We start from the raw sequence: 19,449 nt of genomic DNA on the forward strand, positions 1-19,449 counted from the left end.
AATAAAGTGGAATACATTTTAATAGAGGTAAATAAGGGGGTAGAGAATTGTGGAACAGTGGCTTTTAGATGCAATATGAAGAATGAGAGAGATGTTAACAAAATGAGGGTTTCAAAACTATTTCAATTAGCCTAAGTTGAAACCTTGGGTGTGCTGTAAATAGATGCCATAACACAAATTTACACAATTTACCTCCAAATCAGTTATTCTCTTGTAAAACATGAGATATGCAATCTAGAGAAAAATAAGTTCTAGTTTTATTTTTGTCCCCAACTAGTTACAAGAGACGGAATACGAATGTTATGGTAACAATAGAAAAGCTTGGCAGTTTACGTATTTCAGTGTGCTTTCGCGTGCCTCTAGTTAACTTGTCTCCTGGAACTGGTCATGCAATTTATTCTGCTTGGGCTTATCCTGCTGCTTCTGGACCACCTTCCTATTTGTAAGCTGTGGTAATGCTACCCTTGTTTCACTAGTATCTCCCACTACAATGCTAACTCCAAAATGTCACTTCTCTTCTTTCTTTTCAACTCTATTGAATTGGCCTTCAGTCACCTGATTGATATGCCTCAGGCAAATCCACCATTGTTTTCCTGAGAGCTGCTGCAGAAAGGGTTTCTCTGATCATAATTACTGAGGATCTTGTGGGGCCTGATTCACAGCAGGGTATAAATTTGAATGCCTCCCCTCAGCACCTCTTTACCACGGCAGTGATGGCTGCAGAGGAGAGCCTTTGGGAAGGGCCTCCTTGTCTGGAGATTATTTACTTTTGCCTGGAGGAAGGGGCCCTTTCTGATTTTGGGGGTGGTGAGGTGTTGATATAAACTTGGGCTACTTCTTCTGGGCTTTCAATTTTCAAATTTTAATATATGCACTCCCCTTTGCCTGAACTTATCCTTTCCATTTCAATTTTTATGCACCTTGCCCTCTTTTTAATCATTTTGCTATCAGGATCCACAATATTTGCTTTTTATTTAATTGGTTTCCACTAACCATGACCTGTTTAGTTTCCTCACTGTTCATTCAGGCTCTTCTTTAAAGTTCTATGCATCAAACATGGTGACTTGAAGAAGAAGGAAATCTTTGCTATCTAGTTCAAGCTTTTAATTTTATACCCAAGGAAAGTAAGACACAGAGGTAAATATCCACACCTAATGGGAACAAAGCCAACACCAAGGAAAGGAGACGCCAGGCTTACCCCTCCCATTCCCACGGTGCTGCTGCAGAGGGGTCTCCGGTGTCTGCCAGAATTCCTTCATGAGTTTAGGGACGAATGGAAAGAGTCTCAAGTCTCAACAGGATAAAAAGTTCTGAAGGACTCTCACCTGCATAAAACATGAACAGACTTGCCACAAAATTTGAGGATACTTTTATAATAGTTTTGTGTGTATGTGGTCTTGATCCAGTTTTGAGGTGTGCCTAGAGGTCAGTCAGTTCTCCTTCCTGAGCGGTTGAGTAAGTCCACATCTCCAACCACCTCCCTTCTGGCCCAGGGCCAGGTACCAGCAACTAGGGACAGCCCCTATCCCAAGAGCCTGCTGATGATATTCAAATTAGCCATTCCTGAACCTGCTTGTCTGGCCTCTCGCCCTTTCTTTCTCACAGAAACTACGGTAAAAGTGCTTGTTCAGAGCTCACCTCCCTCCCTCTGCCTGGTGACCACCCAGTGCTTCCCCTGAGCGGCCCTGCAGGGTGTGCTGTGTTGTCCCTGAGCTAGAAGTGACCAAACTGTAAAACTGTCCAGTTTCTGGTGACTCTTGAACTGTGGCTGGCCTCAGTGTACCTCACACACGCCAATGTAGTTAAGACAATTTAACAGCTTGGATGTTTCAGTAATGATTCACTTGAGAATGGGAAAGGAATATCAACTTATACCGGAACGGATGTGGTTAAGGCACAGGTTTATTTAACTCGGCACAAATAAAGGATATCAAAATTCTACAAGAACTTTGCAAGACTATTTGACAGTCTGCGGACTAATAGTGCCATCTGGTGGACAAATTAAATAAATGCAAGGAAGGTTTTTAGATATACACATATTTTTGGGTATTTATATTAGGAAAGTAGTAAAGGGATTATAGTAAATTTTTCTGATCACAGTAAAGTGACACATCTGATTGAACCTATAAGAAGATCAGCTCCTAAGAGCCATGATATCCAACCTCTTCCCACATGTATCTAACAAAATCTACTAGTAATTAGTATCATATCCCACATCGTTCATTTATGCAGGGTAAACTGAAGCAAATTTCTTAATTTCTCTGAGTCCCAGATAATTTACAAGCATAATATCACTTAATTCTCACAAGAGAACGCTGCAAGGAGTATATTAATATTCTCATTTTTTAAAATGAGAAATCAAATTCCGTGGCTTGAAACAAATTAGGCATTCCACAGCAGTTAATCCTCCCAGCTTATCAACCCTTTGAATAGTATTTTATTTATTAGAATTTTGGTTAAATGGCACACAAAAAGCCATAGGCTTCTGTTTCTTTTGAAAGTTTTATAAATAGAAAGTAATTTCTCTTTCATTTGATTTTACATATACACCTATAAACAAAGACATCACCAAATCAGGAAAGATCTCCATTCGGACATAGTCTAGAATATGATGACAGTATGGTCAAAAAGGGAAAAGACGACATCTTGTAGAAAAGAAACAGAAAAGAAGGAGTGGGAAACTGCTATTTGCTCTGGCTTCAATGGGATTTTTGAGCCCATAGAGGAAGTGGAGCCTGTATTGTGGACCCTTCCCTCGTTATCCCTCGGGTATGCATCTCACCGCTCCGTGGGGAGAGCAAAGGAGCTGTGTGGCTGCACAGCCAGGAATCCGCCTTTAGCCCCACATGAAGACTCAGAGATGGAGGAGGGCTTAGCCTCACTCTTCCTAGCATTTCTCTTTATTGCTATTTTTTAAATTCAGGATTATTGAAGTATATTTCACACAAAGTGCAATTCAACTCTTTGAGGTGTTTATTTCTATAAGTTTTAACAAGTATATACCACCAGGCAATCACCATCACAATTGAGAAATAGACTATTTCCATTATCCCAAGTTTTTCTTGTAGCCCTTATTGTTGATCTCTGCACAATCCCCAGGCCCTGGCAACCACTGCTGTGCTTTCTGTTCTTATCACTTTTTTCTTTTGTAAAATGTCATATTAATAGAATCAAACAGCATGTCGCCTTTTGTGTGTGGCTTCTTTAATTTGTGGTAATACTTAAGAGGCTCGTTTATATCACTGCATGTATCAGTGGTTGTTAGTTTTATGGTTGAATAGTACTCCATTGTATAGATGTATCACAATTTATTTATTCAGTCATCACTTGGGAAATAGTTTTTTAGGACTATTATGAATAAGTCTACTATAAACATTTGCAAATATGCTTTTTTGTGGACATACATTTTCATCTGATTTGGGCAGATGTCTAGAGGTAGAATTGCTAAGTCGTATTTAATATTTCAAACTAGAAAAATCTGCCAAACTGTTTGTCAAAGGCATTGTTCTACTTTTCACGCCTGCTAGCAATCCTGGAGAGTGCTTGTTGCTTGACATCTTCATCAGCGCTTGGTTGGTATTGTCAGTTTTTTGTGTATGTTATTGTAATAGGTGTATAGTGGGTTTTTTTATTATTATTATGGTTTAACTTGCATTTTCCTAATGACTACACATGGGAGCAATCTTTCTGTGTTTGTTGGCCATCCATGTAACTTCTTTTTGGCATGGAGGGACCCCCTATTGTCAATTAGATCAAACTGGTTATAATGTTTTTAGTCTTCTTTATCCTTGCTGATCGTCTATCTACTTGTAGTGTGAATTACTGAGAGAAGGTGAAATCTTAAATTCTAATCTTATATAGGTTTAATTCTTCTTTAAATTTTATCATTTTTATTGTATTTTCAAGCTCCGCTCTTAGGTGGAGTGGAAGAAACTTATGTTTTCTTGGTGAATTGACCCCTTTATCATTTCTTCACTCCTCCTGGTTTTTTGTGTTTTTTTTTTTTTTAACTTTCAACCTATCTATGTCTTTACATTTGAACTGGCACATGTCTTTAATTCAGTCTCACACACTCTTTTAGTTGAGGCATTGAGAATGGTGACATTTAATGTAATTATTTATGTCATTGGATTCAAATCTACCATCTTAGTCATTTTTCTGCTTCCTCCATTTTCGCTCTGCCTTTTTCACCATTTTGCTTCCTCTTTCTTTTGAGTTAAGGATTGTGGGCTGTTTAAAAAATTCTACTTATCTCCACCAAGGGGTTATTAGTTATATACCTTTTTTATTTTTTAGCAGTAACTTTAGAGTTTACAACATAAATCTTTTTTTACGGGCCATCCTCCAACTTTGTTCTTCACCATTGTGTTGGCTATTCTGTCTTTTGTCTTTCCATATAAATATTAGAATCAATTTTTTGATATCTGCAAAGCAAGTTGCTGGAATTCTGATTGGGTTTGCATTGAATCTGAAGATCAAATTGGAGAGAATGACAACAATATTCAGTCTTTCTATCCGTGAAAATGAAATTTCTCTCCATTTCTTTAGATCTTTGATTTCTTTCATCAGAGTTATGTAGTTTTCCTCATATACATCTTGTACAAATTGTATGAATTGTTAAATTTATACCGCAGTATTTCATCTGTTTGGTGCTAACGTAAATGGTTCTGTGTTTTTATTTTCAAATCCCAAGAGTTCTTTGCTGGTATATAGGAAGGCAATTGACTTTGGTGTCATAAGAGTATATCTGGCAAGCTTGCTATAATTGCTTCTTATTTCCAGGAGTTATTGCTATCAGTTTTTGGTCAATTCTTTGGGATTTTCTACATAGACAGTTGTGTCCTCTGCAAACAAAGATCATTGTATTTCTTCCTTCTCAATCATTATACCTTTCATTTCCTTTTCTTGTCTTATTGCTCTAACTAGAATTTGTATTTGAATAGAAGTGGTGAGAGGAGGCATCTTTGTCTTGTTCCTGATCGTAGGAAAAAAGCATCTAGTTTCTCACAATTAAGTATATTAGATGTAGACTTTTTAATAGACTTTATTTTTTAAAGCAGTTTTAGGTTCACAGAAAAACTGAGTAGAAAATACAGAGAGTACCCACATACCGCCTGCTCCTATACATGCACAACTTCACCCACTATCAACATCCTGCACCTGAGTGGTAATCTTGTTATAGTTGATGAACATACATTGACACATCATTATCCACCCAAAGTCCATAGTTTATATTATGGCTCACTCTTGGTTTTGTACAGTCTATGAGTTTGGACAAACGTATGATGGCACGTATCCATCATCATATTATTACACAGAGTATTTTCACTGCCCTTATAATCTTCAGTGCTCCACCTATTCTTCACTCCTCCCCTTCTCAACCCCTGGGAACTGCTGAAGTTTTTACTGTCTCCGTGGTTGTGCCTTTTTCAGAATGTCATATAGTTGCAGTCATACAATATGTAGGCTTTTCAGATTGACTTCTTTCACCCATTAATATGTATTTAAGATTCCTCCATGTCTTTACATGGCTTGATAGCTCATTTCTTTTTAGTGCTGAATAATATTCCATTGTCTGGATATTCCACAGTTTATTTATTCATTCACCTGTTGAAGGACATCTTGGTTGCTTCCAAGCTTGGGAAATTATGAATAAAGCTGCTATAAACATCTATGTGCAGGATTGTGGGTGAACATAAGTTTCCAACTCATTTGGGTAAATACTAATGAGCACCAATTGCTGGATCATAGGGTAAGAATGTTTACTTTTGTAAGAAATTACCAAACTGTCTTCCAAAATGGCTGTACCATTTTGCATTCCCACCAGCAATGAATGAGAGTTCCTTTTGCTCCATATACTCTCTAGCACTTGGAGGTATTAGTTTTAGGGGGGGTTGACGTTTGATATTTTGATTTTGTCCATTCTAATAGATAGGTATCTCATTGTTGTTTTAGTTTGCATTTCCCCAATGATATATGATGTTGACCATCTTTTCAAATGCTTAATTGTCATTTATGTATCTTCTTTGGTGAGGTGTCTGTACAGTTCTTTTGCTCATTTTTTAATTGGGTTGTTCATTTTCTTATTGTTGAGGTTTAAGAGTTTTTTTAATCTATTTTAAGTAACAGTTCTTTAGCAGATATGTCTTCTGCAAATATTTTTCCTAGTCTGTGGTTTGTCTTCTCATTCTGTTGAGTGGTAAGGTGTTTGCAACAGTTCTTTATTAAGTTGAGGAAGTTCCCCTCTATTCATAGATTTCTGAGTGCTGTGCTATCATGAATGAATGTTGACAGATCAAATGCTTTTTCTGCATCTGTTGATATGGTCATATGATTTTTCTTCTTTAGTCCAATGATATGATGGATTGCATTCATTGGTTTTCAAATGTTGAATTAGCCAAATGCTCTAGAGTTTCTAAACTAAATATATTTTGTGCTTTTGTAGATTAAAGAGCAAATTTAATTAGTAAGATGGAAATATTAAATTTAAGAAAATAAGCATTTCTTAGATATATAAAAACATTGTGGATATTGCTAATTAGATCGTATGTGGTCAGAGAGTAACTAAATCCAAGGTTAAAAGAATTTAAAAATGAAACACCATAAATACATAAAATTAAATATTGCTGAATTTTCACTTGATTTGATGTTATTATTTTGCTAATTACTTATACTTGAAAGTTAAAACATAAGTAATTTAATTAACAGAAAATTGCATTCCTAAAAAAAGATTGATTTCACTTATACATTTCCTCCTATGCTTAAAGTGGTTTCCTCTCGTATTTTTTACATGAAGAAATACACTCTGTATTTTCAACATGCCAATACAACCCTTTCTCCAGCCTACTCTTCATAGATAAGAAATTTAATATAAATTATTGATTTCCTCAGAACAAATCAATCAAAGGAAAAATATGATTGGAATTCTAATAATCTATTGCAAAATCCCTATAGGAACTTTTAAAATGGTTATGTGCACAAATGCTACTCTTTAAAGTGCTTTTTAATGTGAGTATAACTGCAATATGTACATATGGAAGAATGGGTAAACATTAAATTTTAAGATGTAGTCAAAAGTACAGTATATTTAATGAGAAAAAGTTATCGAGTTGTGTATTTAGGTAGACAAAGGATTGAATAAATGATATTTTCACCCAATTTAAGAGTATCCTTTGCATTTCATGTTTATCCATACCTTTTTCCTCCCCAAATTTCAATTGTATTTGTTCAAAAATATTTTCCTAAGTTACTACAAAATACAATACCTTTGTCACATAATGCACTCCCAAGTGGATTCCTTTCTCAGGTAGTCCTTGTGAGTGACTCATAGAACCACAATCACAGAAGCACTTCAATTCCAAAACTCCTTTGTTCATAGAATTTTGTATCTACTCTACTTCTTCCCTTTTTTGTCATCAAAAACTCTTCCACCTCCAAAATCACTCAATCAAGAAACTGAGTACTTCGACCTAACCTTCTTTCTGTTTGTCCACACCATAGATACCTCTGCTTCATCCTGTATGCTTTCAACTCCTCCTCTGTACACTTTACAGCCTATTCAGCTGAGATCCAGTGTGCCTCGTTTAAGAAAATCTTGACAATAGCCTTCCTTGCCCTTCTGTCTTTCTTTTGTATTCATAGCATAACTTTATTCATGGATGAGAACAATTGTCTGTTTTTTCTTTGAATGTAACTAGGAAGCTACTAATAAAGTTATCCTACATTTCAGTGGAACCTTTCAGTTCTTCCTATCCAGACATTTTCAATTCTGTTCTCCTCTGTGCGTATACCAGTTTTCCTGATCTTGAGTCATCTTTGTCTCTTCTCCACATTTCATCTTGGTGTTATTTCCTTTTTTTTTTTAATGAATTCACTGTGAGTACCTCACTCTTTTCTTTCACACTAAAAATTCAGTTTTGAGCTGTATGTTTTAAGCAGTGACTACCATGTTACTTAATCCAATGAAATTCCTCAGCCCACATCTTACATGGTCTCTTAGGAGCTTTGACCACTTTTTACTGCTCCCTTGTTCTAGATACACTCTTCTCTCTTGGCTGCAATGACACCACCTTCTTCTGCTTTCTGCTATAGCTCTCTAGCTATTTCTCATCCTCTGCTGGCCCAGACTTCATCTAATCTTTGATGTTGGAGGTCATCAAGAATCAGTTCAAGAGTCTTTTTCCTATTCATTTTTATTTTGAAAAATATTTTAAACCTACAGTAAAGAAGAAAGTATGGCATTATGAGCCTATGACACCCTTACCTACAATGACCAATTGTTATCATTTTCCCATATTTCCTTTATCTTCCTATACATATGCATGTGCATATTTTCTGGTAATATTGTTTACAATAAATTAAAGCCATCATGACATTTACTCCTAAATATTTTAGCATGCACATCTCTTAATAAGAAAATATTTGCTTACATATTATTATACTGTTATCACACCTAAGAAAATTGATATTGATTCAATGATATCATATAATATAAAGGCTATATTTAAATTGCCCTTATTGTCCCCAAAATGTCTTTTTTAGTTGGCTTCTTTAATTTCTTTAAAGATCCAATTAAGATTTGCACATTGCATTTGGTTTTTACAGTTCTAAATCTAGAATAGAGAGTTTACACACGTTTAATTATTTAGTCTTTCACGCCGTTGAAAGACTATATTCCAACTACCTTGAATTCTCTTGATTTAATACAATTTTACCTAGATCCCCTAGTTGGGAAATTGTACTTGGCTCAAAGTTAATGGCAAGTTACTGAGAAATAATCACTCATATGTTTCTCAGGGAGTTGAGGGGGTCTTTTTATTTCCTTGTTCATATCAATCAGATAGCCTGTTTCAAAAATGTACAGGGCAGAGTGCTTGAAATTTGCCCTGGGTCTTGTTCTCAGTGTCTCAGTCACTTGCTGTCACAGTAGCTCCATCCCCCAAACCTTATAAGATCCTTTGCCTGCTTAACTGCTTAAAAGCAATGTCTTTGGAGGCTGTTTCCCTGCTGTGCAGCAGTAATAAGGAGAAGTCTTTCATTCCTTCTGATCTCCTTCTTTGTGTTAACAACATAGACTTTTTTTAAAAAAGTCTAAGCCAGTTGTTTTATAGAATATTCAGCATTCTATTATCAAGCAGTATTTTTTTTAGAAAGCTACAAACCTCACAAAGTGGGAAGTCCCTTCAGCGGAATCTTTTATTGGAAAGAAATTGGTTAGTCTTCTATCCACTCCTGAGAGAATCCACACTGTAGTTAAACACGTGGTTACCGCCTATTGCCTGCCGTGCTGCTGCTCTCTTATATGATACTGTGATTACTTCCCCTTTCTTGCATGTCCCAAACTCCACTAACCAAAGCTTTTGTTGGTTTCAGATTTTTTTACTGAAAGTATTCGGGTCAGAATAAATAATTACGTCACAGATTAGAACAACTTTTAAATTACATGTCAAATATCTCTCCTCATATAAATTCACTGGCCAGTCTCCACCAGAAGGACATTTTCAGCGGATATGTTCTTCACTAGGCTCCAGCTTTACGTTAAGTTCTAGATCTTCTGTCGCCTTAGATCCTTTTTTCTCTTCTTTTCCTCTCTTCTCCTCTCTCACCTTCTAGAAACATGAAGAGAATGCAACTCCAAATTTCCTTTTGCTTTATTTTGGAGGAAAATTTACTCTTTATCTAAACCTATCTTATCTAAAATAAACATTATGGGACCCCACCTTCAACAGTCAAACAAGGATACTTAGTTGTTTCCTGAATTAAAGAAATCCTCTCTTCCGCCATCTGTCTAGGTTAACAGTTCAAATTGAGTTAGCTTTTAATTTATTTTTCCCCTGATGTACTCATAGGTTAAATATATTGAAGAAATAAATTGTTCTCACAGACACCCACAACAGCTAAGACAAACTGAGCTGTACCATATAACTAACAAAAACAAACACTGATGAGCTTAAGGAAGCAGAGCATGGGCGTTCAGGTTCAGAGCCCAGCCTGGAGACTGTGTGCTGGAGGGTCACCTCTGCCAGCTCCCAGATCTTCACAAGGTGTGCTTTCTGCAGGACTGCTCTGGAGGACTCCTCAGCATGTTGCCGCCATAAGCACAGCTTCATAGTTGACTTGGGCGGTCTTTCCCAATGAGAAAGTCCTTCTCAACTAAGGACAGATAGTTATATACTGAAGCTTTGGAGATGAGCTGCAAGTGGCGAAACAACTTCATGTCAAATGGAAAATACATCTCTTTGCTACCATGTGACCAACTTTTTCAATTATTAAATTTATATGAACTTAAAAAAAAGTTCTGTTAAATAAACTTGCTCTTTGCTCAAAAGAGTAGGAAAAATAGCATTGAAAAATTTCTAAACATCTAAAGTTGGTACAGGCTCATCAGTTAAATATACTGTAAGAGATGTTGTCAATGCCCCACTTAAGCCCACTTGTACATTTGACTTCAGCATGCTGGGGCCTAACTCCTCATTGCCAGCACCTGCATCTCTTTGCCTGAGGGCTTTATTCTGCTGTTGGACCTTGATTTGCTGTGCATATAGTAAGCCAGAGGTGCTAGGGAATTAACATTCTCCAGAGCAGCTCTCAACGAATGATTGTTGACTTTCACAGCACCCCAATGGGATTAAGCTCTGGTCACTCAGAGCGGTGGCTGGCTTGAGTTACCCCCTTTTATTGGCTGCCTTTTCCACACTCCTGCAGGTGTTCCCTTCATCTGCCATATAAACTCAAATACTATTCTCAGGGTCTGTTTCTGGGCCTACATAAATTATATGCTCTATAGTACTGCCTGAATTACTTTAAAAATATTTAAGTTTGGTGCTTCAAACATGGGTTTTCTCAGATCTTTAGATCATTCTTCAAAACTATTAAAATATAAACCAAGTAGTCTTATTATAGTCCCCTTAGGCACCCTAAATAAATTCATTCCTGTAAATAATTGATGTACTTTTTACTTTTCTTGGGGAAAAAAGCAACATAAACTAAATTAGTGTTTTTATTATTGTAATATTAAAATACAATAAAACATGTCATATTTTATACTTTTACAAAGATAAGCAACCAAAACACAATTTATATCTTCTGCTATAATTTAATATTACTATGGAAGAACATAAGGGATTACAATGTTGAAGTGTAATTTAAATAAGATAAATAGAATATAAAATGGGATAATATAAAGTAGGAAAATAGCAAACCAGTTGGAAAGAATAGAGAACTCATTAGTTAATCGTATGAAATTTCTTCTTTGTTTTACATTTAAAATCAATAATTTTAGCTCTCTACTATTAATGGGTGTCCTTGGGTTTAGGAGACGAAATGTCCACACCACATTGAGATGATTCTGATCAACTGTTAATCAAATGGCACATTCTGATCTTAGTCTAGAAAAGAGGTTGGCAAACTATGGCCCCTCGGCCAAATCCAGCTTACCACCAGTTTTTGTAAATAAAGTGTTATTGGAACACAACCACGTCTATTTCTTTGTATACTTTCTACGGCTATTTTCACGTTATGACAGCACAGTGGAGTATTTGTGACAGAGACCACACAGTGCTCAAAGCCTAAAATACACACCATCTAGCCGTTTACAAGAAAAGTTTGCTGATCTTTGGTTTAGAACAGTAGAGAATAAGATGTTTCTAAACAAAAACATCAAAAATCTCATGAGTAGATTGTTCAACTTTTTATCCTGTGATGTTATTTTTTTAAATTTTTATTTAGAAATCCCTTTAGAATCACAGAAAATTTGCAAAAATGGTACAGCACCCCCTAAGGTTAACATCTTCCATAAACATAGTATAATTATCAAAATTATGAAAATAACATTGGTACAAAACTGTTAATTAACCTACAGACCTTACTGGAATTTTACCACTTTTCCACCAGTGTCCTTCTTCGCTGCATTTGGGTGTCACGTCTCCTCGGTCTCCTCCAATATCTGGCAGATGTTCATTCTTTCATTGTTTTTTAAGTCCCTGACGCATTTGAAGAATACTGCTCAGTTATTAACTGCTCCTCGATTTGGACGTGCCTGATGTTTTCTGTGACTGAGATGATAAATTTTGGGCGAGAATACCACAGAAGAGTCATTGTGTCTTTTCAGTGTGTCATATACTTTTGACACATCTTATTACTGGTGGTTAACTTTGATCACATGACTAAGGTTGTGTCTGCCAGGTTTCTTCAATGTAAAGTAACTATTTTTTTCCCTTAATTAATAAGTATGTGGGGAAAATACTTTGAGATGATGGAAATATTCTGTTTCTCATCATCCTTTTTTCCATTAATTTTAGCATCCTTTGACGTTGCTTGCAACAACTATTATTGTCTAATAACGACTTTCTATTTCTTTCACTTTTTTTCTAATGTAAGTAAAGCCCTTTCTTCTCCATTTAATTTTCATTCACTTATTCATCTATCTCAGAAGGGACCCATGGATTTATTTTATTCTACAGGTTACAATCTAATGTTATCATGATTTATTTTGTTGCTAAAATTGTTTCAGCTTTGGCCACTTAGAAGCCCTTCAAGTGAGTTATTTAGTTCCTGTGCCCTCTCCATGTGCCTCTGTTGTGTTTTTCTTTTTTTTCCTGAATCTACTTCCTTACTTTCTGGCATCACAAGACGTACCAGGCTCATATTATACTTTTCCCGCCCAAACATTAGAAGCAGCCTTTCTCCAAGAATCTCTGGTTCCTTTTATTGGAGAAAGGTATTTAGAAATGAAGATGTGGATACTAGGTGCACCCGATGCTATTGGGGCATGATTGTTTCTAGGTCCTTCCAGCAGACAGAGCTAGGAAATATGTGTACGTATTCTGCTCTCCCCACTGTGTGCTTGGTTTCTTAATCTTTTTTGGCTGAAGAACAACTGCTCTGAGGGGAAAACTTCCAAGTATCAGGATCACTTCTCTGCCTCCCTTTTCTCAGGAAGCTTGACTTGACTCCTTCAATAAGGAGTTCAGACACGACAGCCAAGAACTCCAGTTTCTGTATGTTAGCTCATCATGATTTCTGAACACCCTGATGGGCTTCTCCACTAGCCTGACCTATTCCAAGAATCAAGAAATGTTCTGAGGAGAAAAGTGGAATCCTAAATTTAGTCTCATCTCAGTGAGATCCTTTTCTTTCCTGAGTCTTGATTCCTCACATCCTGGCTGCCTCAGCAGCTCTACAATGCCTCCGAAGAGATGATTTGTTGAATTTCTCAGATGTTCTAACTGTTCATGGTAGGTGCAGAGGAGTAATAGTCTGGTATAAACTACTACATACTAGCTGAAAGTGGTGGCGTTTTTCTCTTTTAACTTTTTAAAAATGTAGGTAAAACAGTGTTACCAAAAAATGCACAAAATATAAGGACACAGATCAATGAATTACCACAAATGGAACACAAGGTTAGATGCACCCCCCCATAGCAAGAAATAGATCTTTTGACATTTTAACAGTTTTCTATTGGTAAACACTTTTAAATAAAATGTTCAAGAAACTTACACGATTCATGTAGGAAAAGCAATAACATTAGATTTAAAAACAAGCCAGAGTCCCTTCTGTGTCCACTGAGGCTAGGATGTCAAAATGCTCTCACTAAGGCTGATTATTCTATGCTTTCCTAGAGACGGCAGAGAAATTTACACAAAGTGACATAAAATGAACATGTGTTAGTATGGAGTAAACTGGATCCTTTGTCCAATGGGAGCCCAGCTCGACACCACCAATGAATTTTATATAATGTCCTCTAACCATCACAGTCATTTCAAGGACTGTCATCAATGATAATCTTTTAATTAACTTAGAGGGAGAAAAATACTTTCTGAGAACAGTTACATTTGCTTCCCTCATGAGAGAAATCAAAACCGAGAAATTCGAAGATTTACAGAAGCTGGTTTGAGACCTATTTAATATACATGAAAGATTGCAAAGAAAAATTCCCCTGTAAATTGAGTTAGAGGTTGCCATTTTCTCTCAGTGCAAAATTTGGAAGGCAAATTGAACCTCGTTTAAAGCTTTGTCCAATATGTATGCAGATAATTAATGGAAGTGTTGGTGCTGATTCTGAAGAATGCCAGAGAAGAAAATGCGTTTCAGATGGAAGGACAGTAAAAGCTTTGAGGTTCTGATAATTTACGAATCCAGGAAACCAAATTGAATTGGCTTCCTAAACTGATAGATGGAAATGAATGAATGAATGAAGGGTAACCAAAGCATAAAATAACAGATGTGCTGTTCAAACCAACCAGTGACATCAGCAAGGAGCAGAGTCCATGCGAGCCAGATTCTCCAGATGCTGACTGGGAGGGTCTCCAGGAGGGCTTTGATGGACACTGGATCTTATACGTTAAAAGACAAACTGATGCATATTAAAAATTTTGAGAGTTTATATGAGTTAAAATCAGGCAGCACCAAACCAGAACTGGTTAGGAGTGCCCTACCCAACAGGAGCTCGGGGAGAAACTTTCACAGAGAAAAAGCAGAGGCAAAGTAAGGAAATTATTTAATTGGCTATAGCTTAAAGCCTAGCTGGCTGTTTGTGATTGGTTGTGCTCAGATTTTGATTTTGTAACCTTGAGACATTTACCGGCTTAGATTTTGGTCTGCTTCCCTGGGGGCTGCCAGTCATTAGAGCCGCCTCAGGCTAATGGCCACCTTGTTTAATTAATTTAACTGATGTTTTCAGGTTTCTCTGTGTCTTGTGAGGGCTGTAACAAACAAAAGGGTGAACGTCACTGACCAAAGAGGCTGCATGAGAGATTTGACAGAGCTGCAGTAGAGTTAACCGATAATAAGCACGTTGAATGATTTAATTTGTAGGTCAAACTAAATTCTAAATTTCCTTTAAACTGAAATAACCATACACACTTTTTAAGCTCACATGCCAAATAACAACAACAACAAAATCTCAAAATGCACTAATATGGCATTTGGAGTGTTTTAGGTTTTAGTGTTCCATGTACATTTTAGATGTACTGATATTCAGCTGTCAGGTTAAAACCTATCTGGGCAAACAAAAAGATGCAGAATGGTTGGAAATAATGCCCAACTTTGGGGAAAAATTAATCTTGATACAACTGAGTGTGGTTCATATAATTTAATGGATGAGTGTTAAACTATTTTCTAATTATCGCTCCAACTTATACATAAATCAGAATTTTCATAACAACCTAATGGATTGCTTTCTTAGTTTTATGTGAAAAACTAGCAAGCTAATAGTAGAAACGTGTATACATCTAAACCTACACAGCATTTCTTAATTCTTTTCCTTCTTCATTTTTATACAAATAACAAGCTTATTTGCATATTTAATATTCTGTATATTTCATACTTTAACACATAGAAGAAAATAATTTTTGGAAGTCAATTAAACCTAGATTTGCAACGTTTATGAGGGAGTTGGATTCTCTCCATTTATTTAAAGAGAGTTACCTACCCCCTGCTCTTAAAACTTTAATCACCTGGCACAATACTAACAATTTTTTTTTAATTTTTTTATTTTTTTGAGGAAGATTAGCTCTGAGCTAACATCTGCTGCCAATCCTCCTCTTTTTGCTGAGGAAGACTGGCCCTGAGCTAACATCCATGCCCATCTTCCTCTACTTTGTATGTGGGACGCCTGCCACAGCATGGCTTGCCAAGCGGTGCCATGTCCACACCCAGGATCTGAACCCACGAACCCCAGGCCACTGAAGCTGAACGTGTGAACTTTGCTGCACCACTGGGTCAGCCCCCTAACAATTTTTTTTAGAAGTTTCTCTAATACAATGTGTTATAGCTCAATCAAATGTACTTTGGGAATTTTGAAATGTTTTATAGCAGTGAAAATTTTTAAAGAATAGAGCTTTTAATAGCTGCTTATATTGAATTAACTGTTAGAAATTTAAACAATAGCCCATATCAAGTTATACTTGATATTTTAATTCTCACAAGCATTATTTTGCTGTTTATACAAAATGGCTGGTTTTACACTCATAGAATGTCATTTTCATCCAAATAGAATTAAATGCCCTGTTTTCGTTGTAATTACCTGCTAACCTGATTATCACAGTTCTCAAGCATAACTATCTTGTCAATTTCATGACACTTAGACCAGAACTCAGCACTGGTAAGAAGAGAATATTTTAGTTTTATTTATTTAAACAATATGCTAAATAACTTTTAGCTGATTTAAGGAAACCATGCATCCTCAATCGCACTCTTATACCAGCTGACCATTAAGCTTTCTTACTTGCATTATTAAGGATGTCCTTTTTGCCGTTATCAGGTATGATTTCACTCATTGCTTAGGCATTTATAGAAGAAATTAAAATCTTAGATTTTATATTTAATATAGGATATTCTTTCTTCAGAATAGTAGCTTTATATTGAAAGTCTTTGTACTTCAACATTCTATAATAAAATATTATTTAAAAAAAATTTTAGGGGCTGGACTGGTGGCACATTGGTTAGGTTTGCACATTCCACTGCGGCGGCCTGAGGTTTGTTTGTTGGGATCCCGGGGGTAGACCTACGTGCTGCTTGTCAAGCCATGCTGTGGCAGGCGTCCCACGTAGGCAGTAGAGGAAGACGGGCACGGATGTTAGCTCAGGGCCAGCCTTCCTCAGCAAGGAGGAAGACTGGTGGAAGATGTTAGCTTAGGACTAATCTTCCTCAAAAAAAAGAAACTTTAAATGCAAAATGTCCTGAACAACAATTTTGCCATCTTTTATTCATCATGATCATATAACAGACTAATAAGACTACAAAAAGGTTTGTAGAAAGATATATCTAATTTACAGTGCATATATACATATGTATATGTGTAAATATATGTATATATAGTCATGCATCACATAACGATATTTTGGTCCACCACAGACCACATATATGATGGTGGTCCCTTAAGATCAGTATACCATATAGCCTAGGTGTGTAGTAGGCCTTATCACCTAGGTTTGTGTAAGTTCACTCTGATGTTCTCACGATGACAAAATTGCCTAATGACGCCTTTCTCAGAACATATCCATGATTACGTATATATAATAGGTGTATTTGAAAAAGATCACAAGAACACTGTCTTCACTTACAGTCATAAGTATGATGTGATTTAAAGTGTTGAAATTATGGTAGAATAAAGTAAGCTCAAAGTAAAATATAAAATCATACAAATAGTACCTTTGCTCTGTGCAGGGCCAAATGAAGAAATTAATATATAACCAACCATTAAAACTTCCATTTCAAAGTGAAAATTTAAGAGAACAACATTATACGTGACATATTTTTGTGGTCTACATTGTATAACTTTTGTTCTTTTTTTCCAGTTTGTTTTAACAAATACATTGTAAGAAGAGAGCTATCTTTTGGCTGCATCATGCACAGAAGAGCCCTATTTTATAAAGCGGTTATTAGGAAGTCTTGTTTTATGTAACAAATGATTTCTGCTGCTAGACTCACAGTGTATGTTCATATTGCTTTCCTTCATGGAGCCAACAAAATTCACTTAGTGAACTTTTAGCAAATATATGTTTTAAAATTATATACATCTAGCAATTATTAAAAAGGGAAATAGGATTTTTGCTCAGGTAGATCAGTGGTTCTTGGGAGTTCAAGGACCCTTTTGAGAAGCTGCCAAAACTATGGGGTTTTTTTGTAGTTTTAAAAATACAATGTACTTTAAAGGAATGCTTAGTAAGCTTACTGCCTTTGCGTGTGTAATCAACAGATTCAATTTCAGTTTTCCTTAAATTTCATCATCATCACTGTTTTATGAGTTGCATAATTATCCGAACAATGTTTCCAAAGAATTCGAAATACCTAAAAGACAAAGGAATTTGTTAATGTGTGAAATGGCAACACAAACTATGAACTTTATTAACACTAGAAGAATTCTTGTCTTTTCTAAGCTTCAATTTAGCTGACAAGCACTATACTCCCTAGAAGCTTTCTACCATTCTTTATCTTTATAACAGCTTTATTGAGATATAATTCACATACCCTACAATTCACTCATTTAAAATGCACAATTCAATGGTTTTTAGTATATTCACAGATATGTGTAACCATCATTACAGTCATATGAACTTTTTTTGTAGGAACTAAAGCTCATATATTCTCTCACACATAAATACTTCACATTCAAAAACCCTGAGCCTGTATTTGAATGTACATATAATATTAAATATGCTGAATACTATACTTTTTAAAGATGCAAAGGATAACTTAGAGATTTTTAAATAAATGCTGGTTGGTATGTTAAAGCGAAAACTGCACTGGACAAAGTTACGCACAAAGGAAGACGTTATTTAAGACTATTCCAATAGGAGAGTGAGGCCAGAACTCAGTCTGAGCTTGACTCTGCTAAACAAAGGACTGGAGAGTCTTTAAGAACTGGAGAGGGGAAGATGGTAAGGCATCGGTGTCTGCTCATTGGCCTTACCCAAAGGAAAAATAAACATTCTCAAGTCTTCATGACAGGAGGTAGTCTTGTAACTTGGAGCCAGGCGTCCACCAAAGTTAGCCTCCTACCATTTCATGGAAACTGGGAGACAGAAGCACTCTCTTGCTTGATATTGACATTTCAAAGGCATGGCTCCCAGGTCGTTAAGAAAGACCTTCTTGGATTCTAAAACTGGCAAGAAGTTTTAAAAAGATTTACAGCTCAGAGGGACACAGAATGAATTTACAATTACAAGTTTTCTTCTAAAGTGGATATTCTAAGAAAAGGAAGCTGAGGGCCTGAGAGTCAGGAAGAAGCCTGTCTAAAGTTTAGTCAAGCTGAGGAGAACCTTAAGGCCAGCTTGGTCAGACATATGAGGTACCAGCCCCTTCAAGGTTGATAAACAAATGAAAAGCAATGCTATATATTGGAGTACATGAAGAAGTCATTTGGTTTAAAACTAACTCAGCCTGACACTGGTTTTCCAAAAGGGACTAATGTGACCTGTTGAGCATGCATTGTACATCTACTTTAAATATTTCCTATGACCCAAAGACAGGAATGATGTTCTTAAAGATAGGGATGTAACTTCCCCCATTTCAGCATTTCTTTAAGGATAAATATCTCTTTCTAAACCAAGGATTAGTTACTGACCTGCTGGGCTTACCTTGTGACCACTGACCAAGGTGTTCACCCATCTGTTGTGCCAGTAAAGCATCTTGTGACATTTGTAAAAGGGACATTCTTATCTTATGTGATGTACGCTCTTTGTTTCAAGATGGTGTATAACCACTCTGTATACCCTACTTCTTTGGTGCCCTTCCTTCTTTGCGGAAGGAAGGCCCCGGGCTAGTCCTCAGATCTGGCTCATAATACACTCACCCCAGTTTTGATTTATAGATTATTTATGGATTATTTTCGTTGACAGGTGTAAGAATTCTTTGTGAATACCCTCCGGGTTTGAATTCCCTGGGCCATATGAGAGGTCAGAACAATTGAATGACCAGAGCACTTCTATTGCTAGCCTGGAAGATCAA

Source organism: Equus asinus, chromosome 7 (assembly GCF_041296235.1).
Source record: "Equus asinus isolate D_3611 breed Donkey chromosome 7, EquAss-T2T_v2, whole genome shotgun sequence".
NCBI lineage: Eukaryota > Metazoa > Chordata > Mammalia > Perissodactyla > Equidae > Equus > Equus asinus.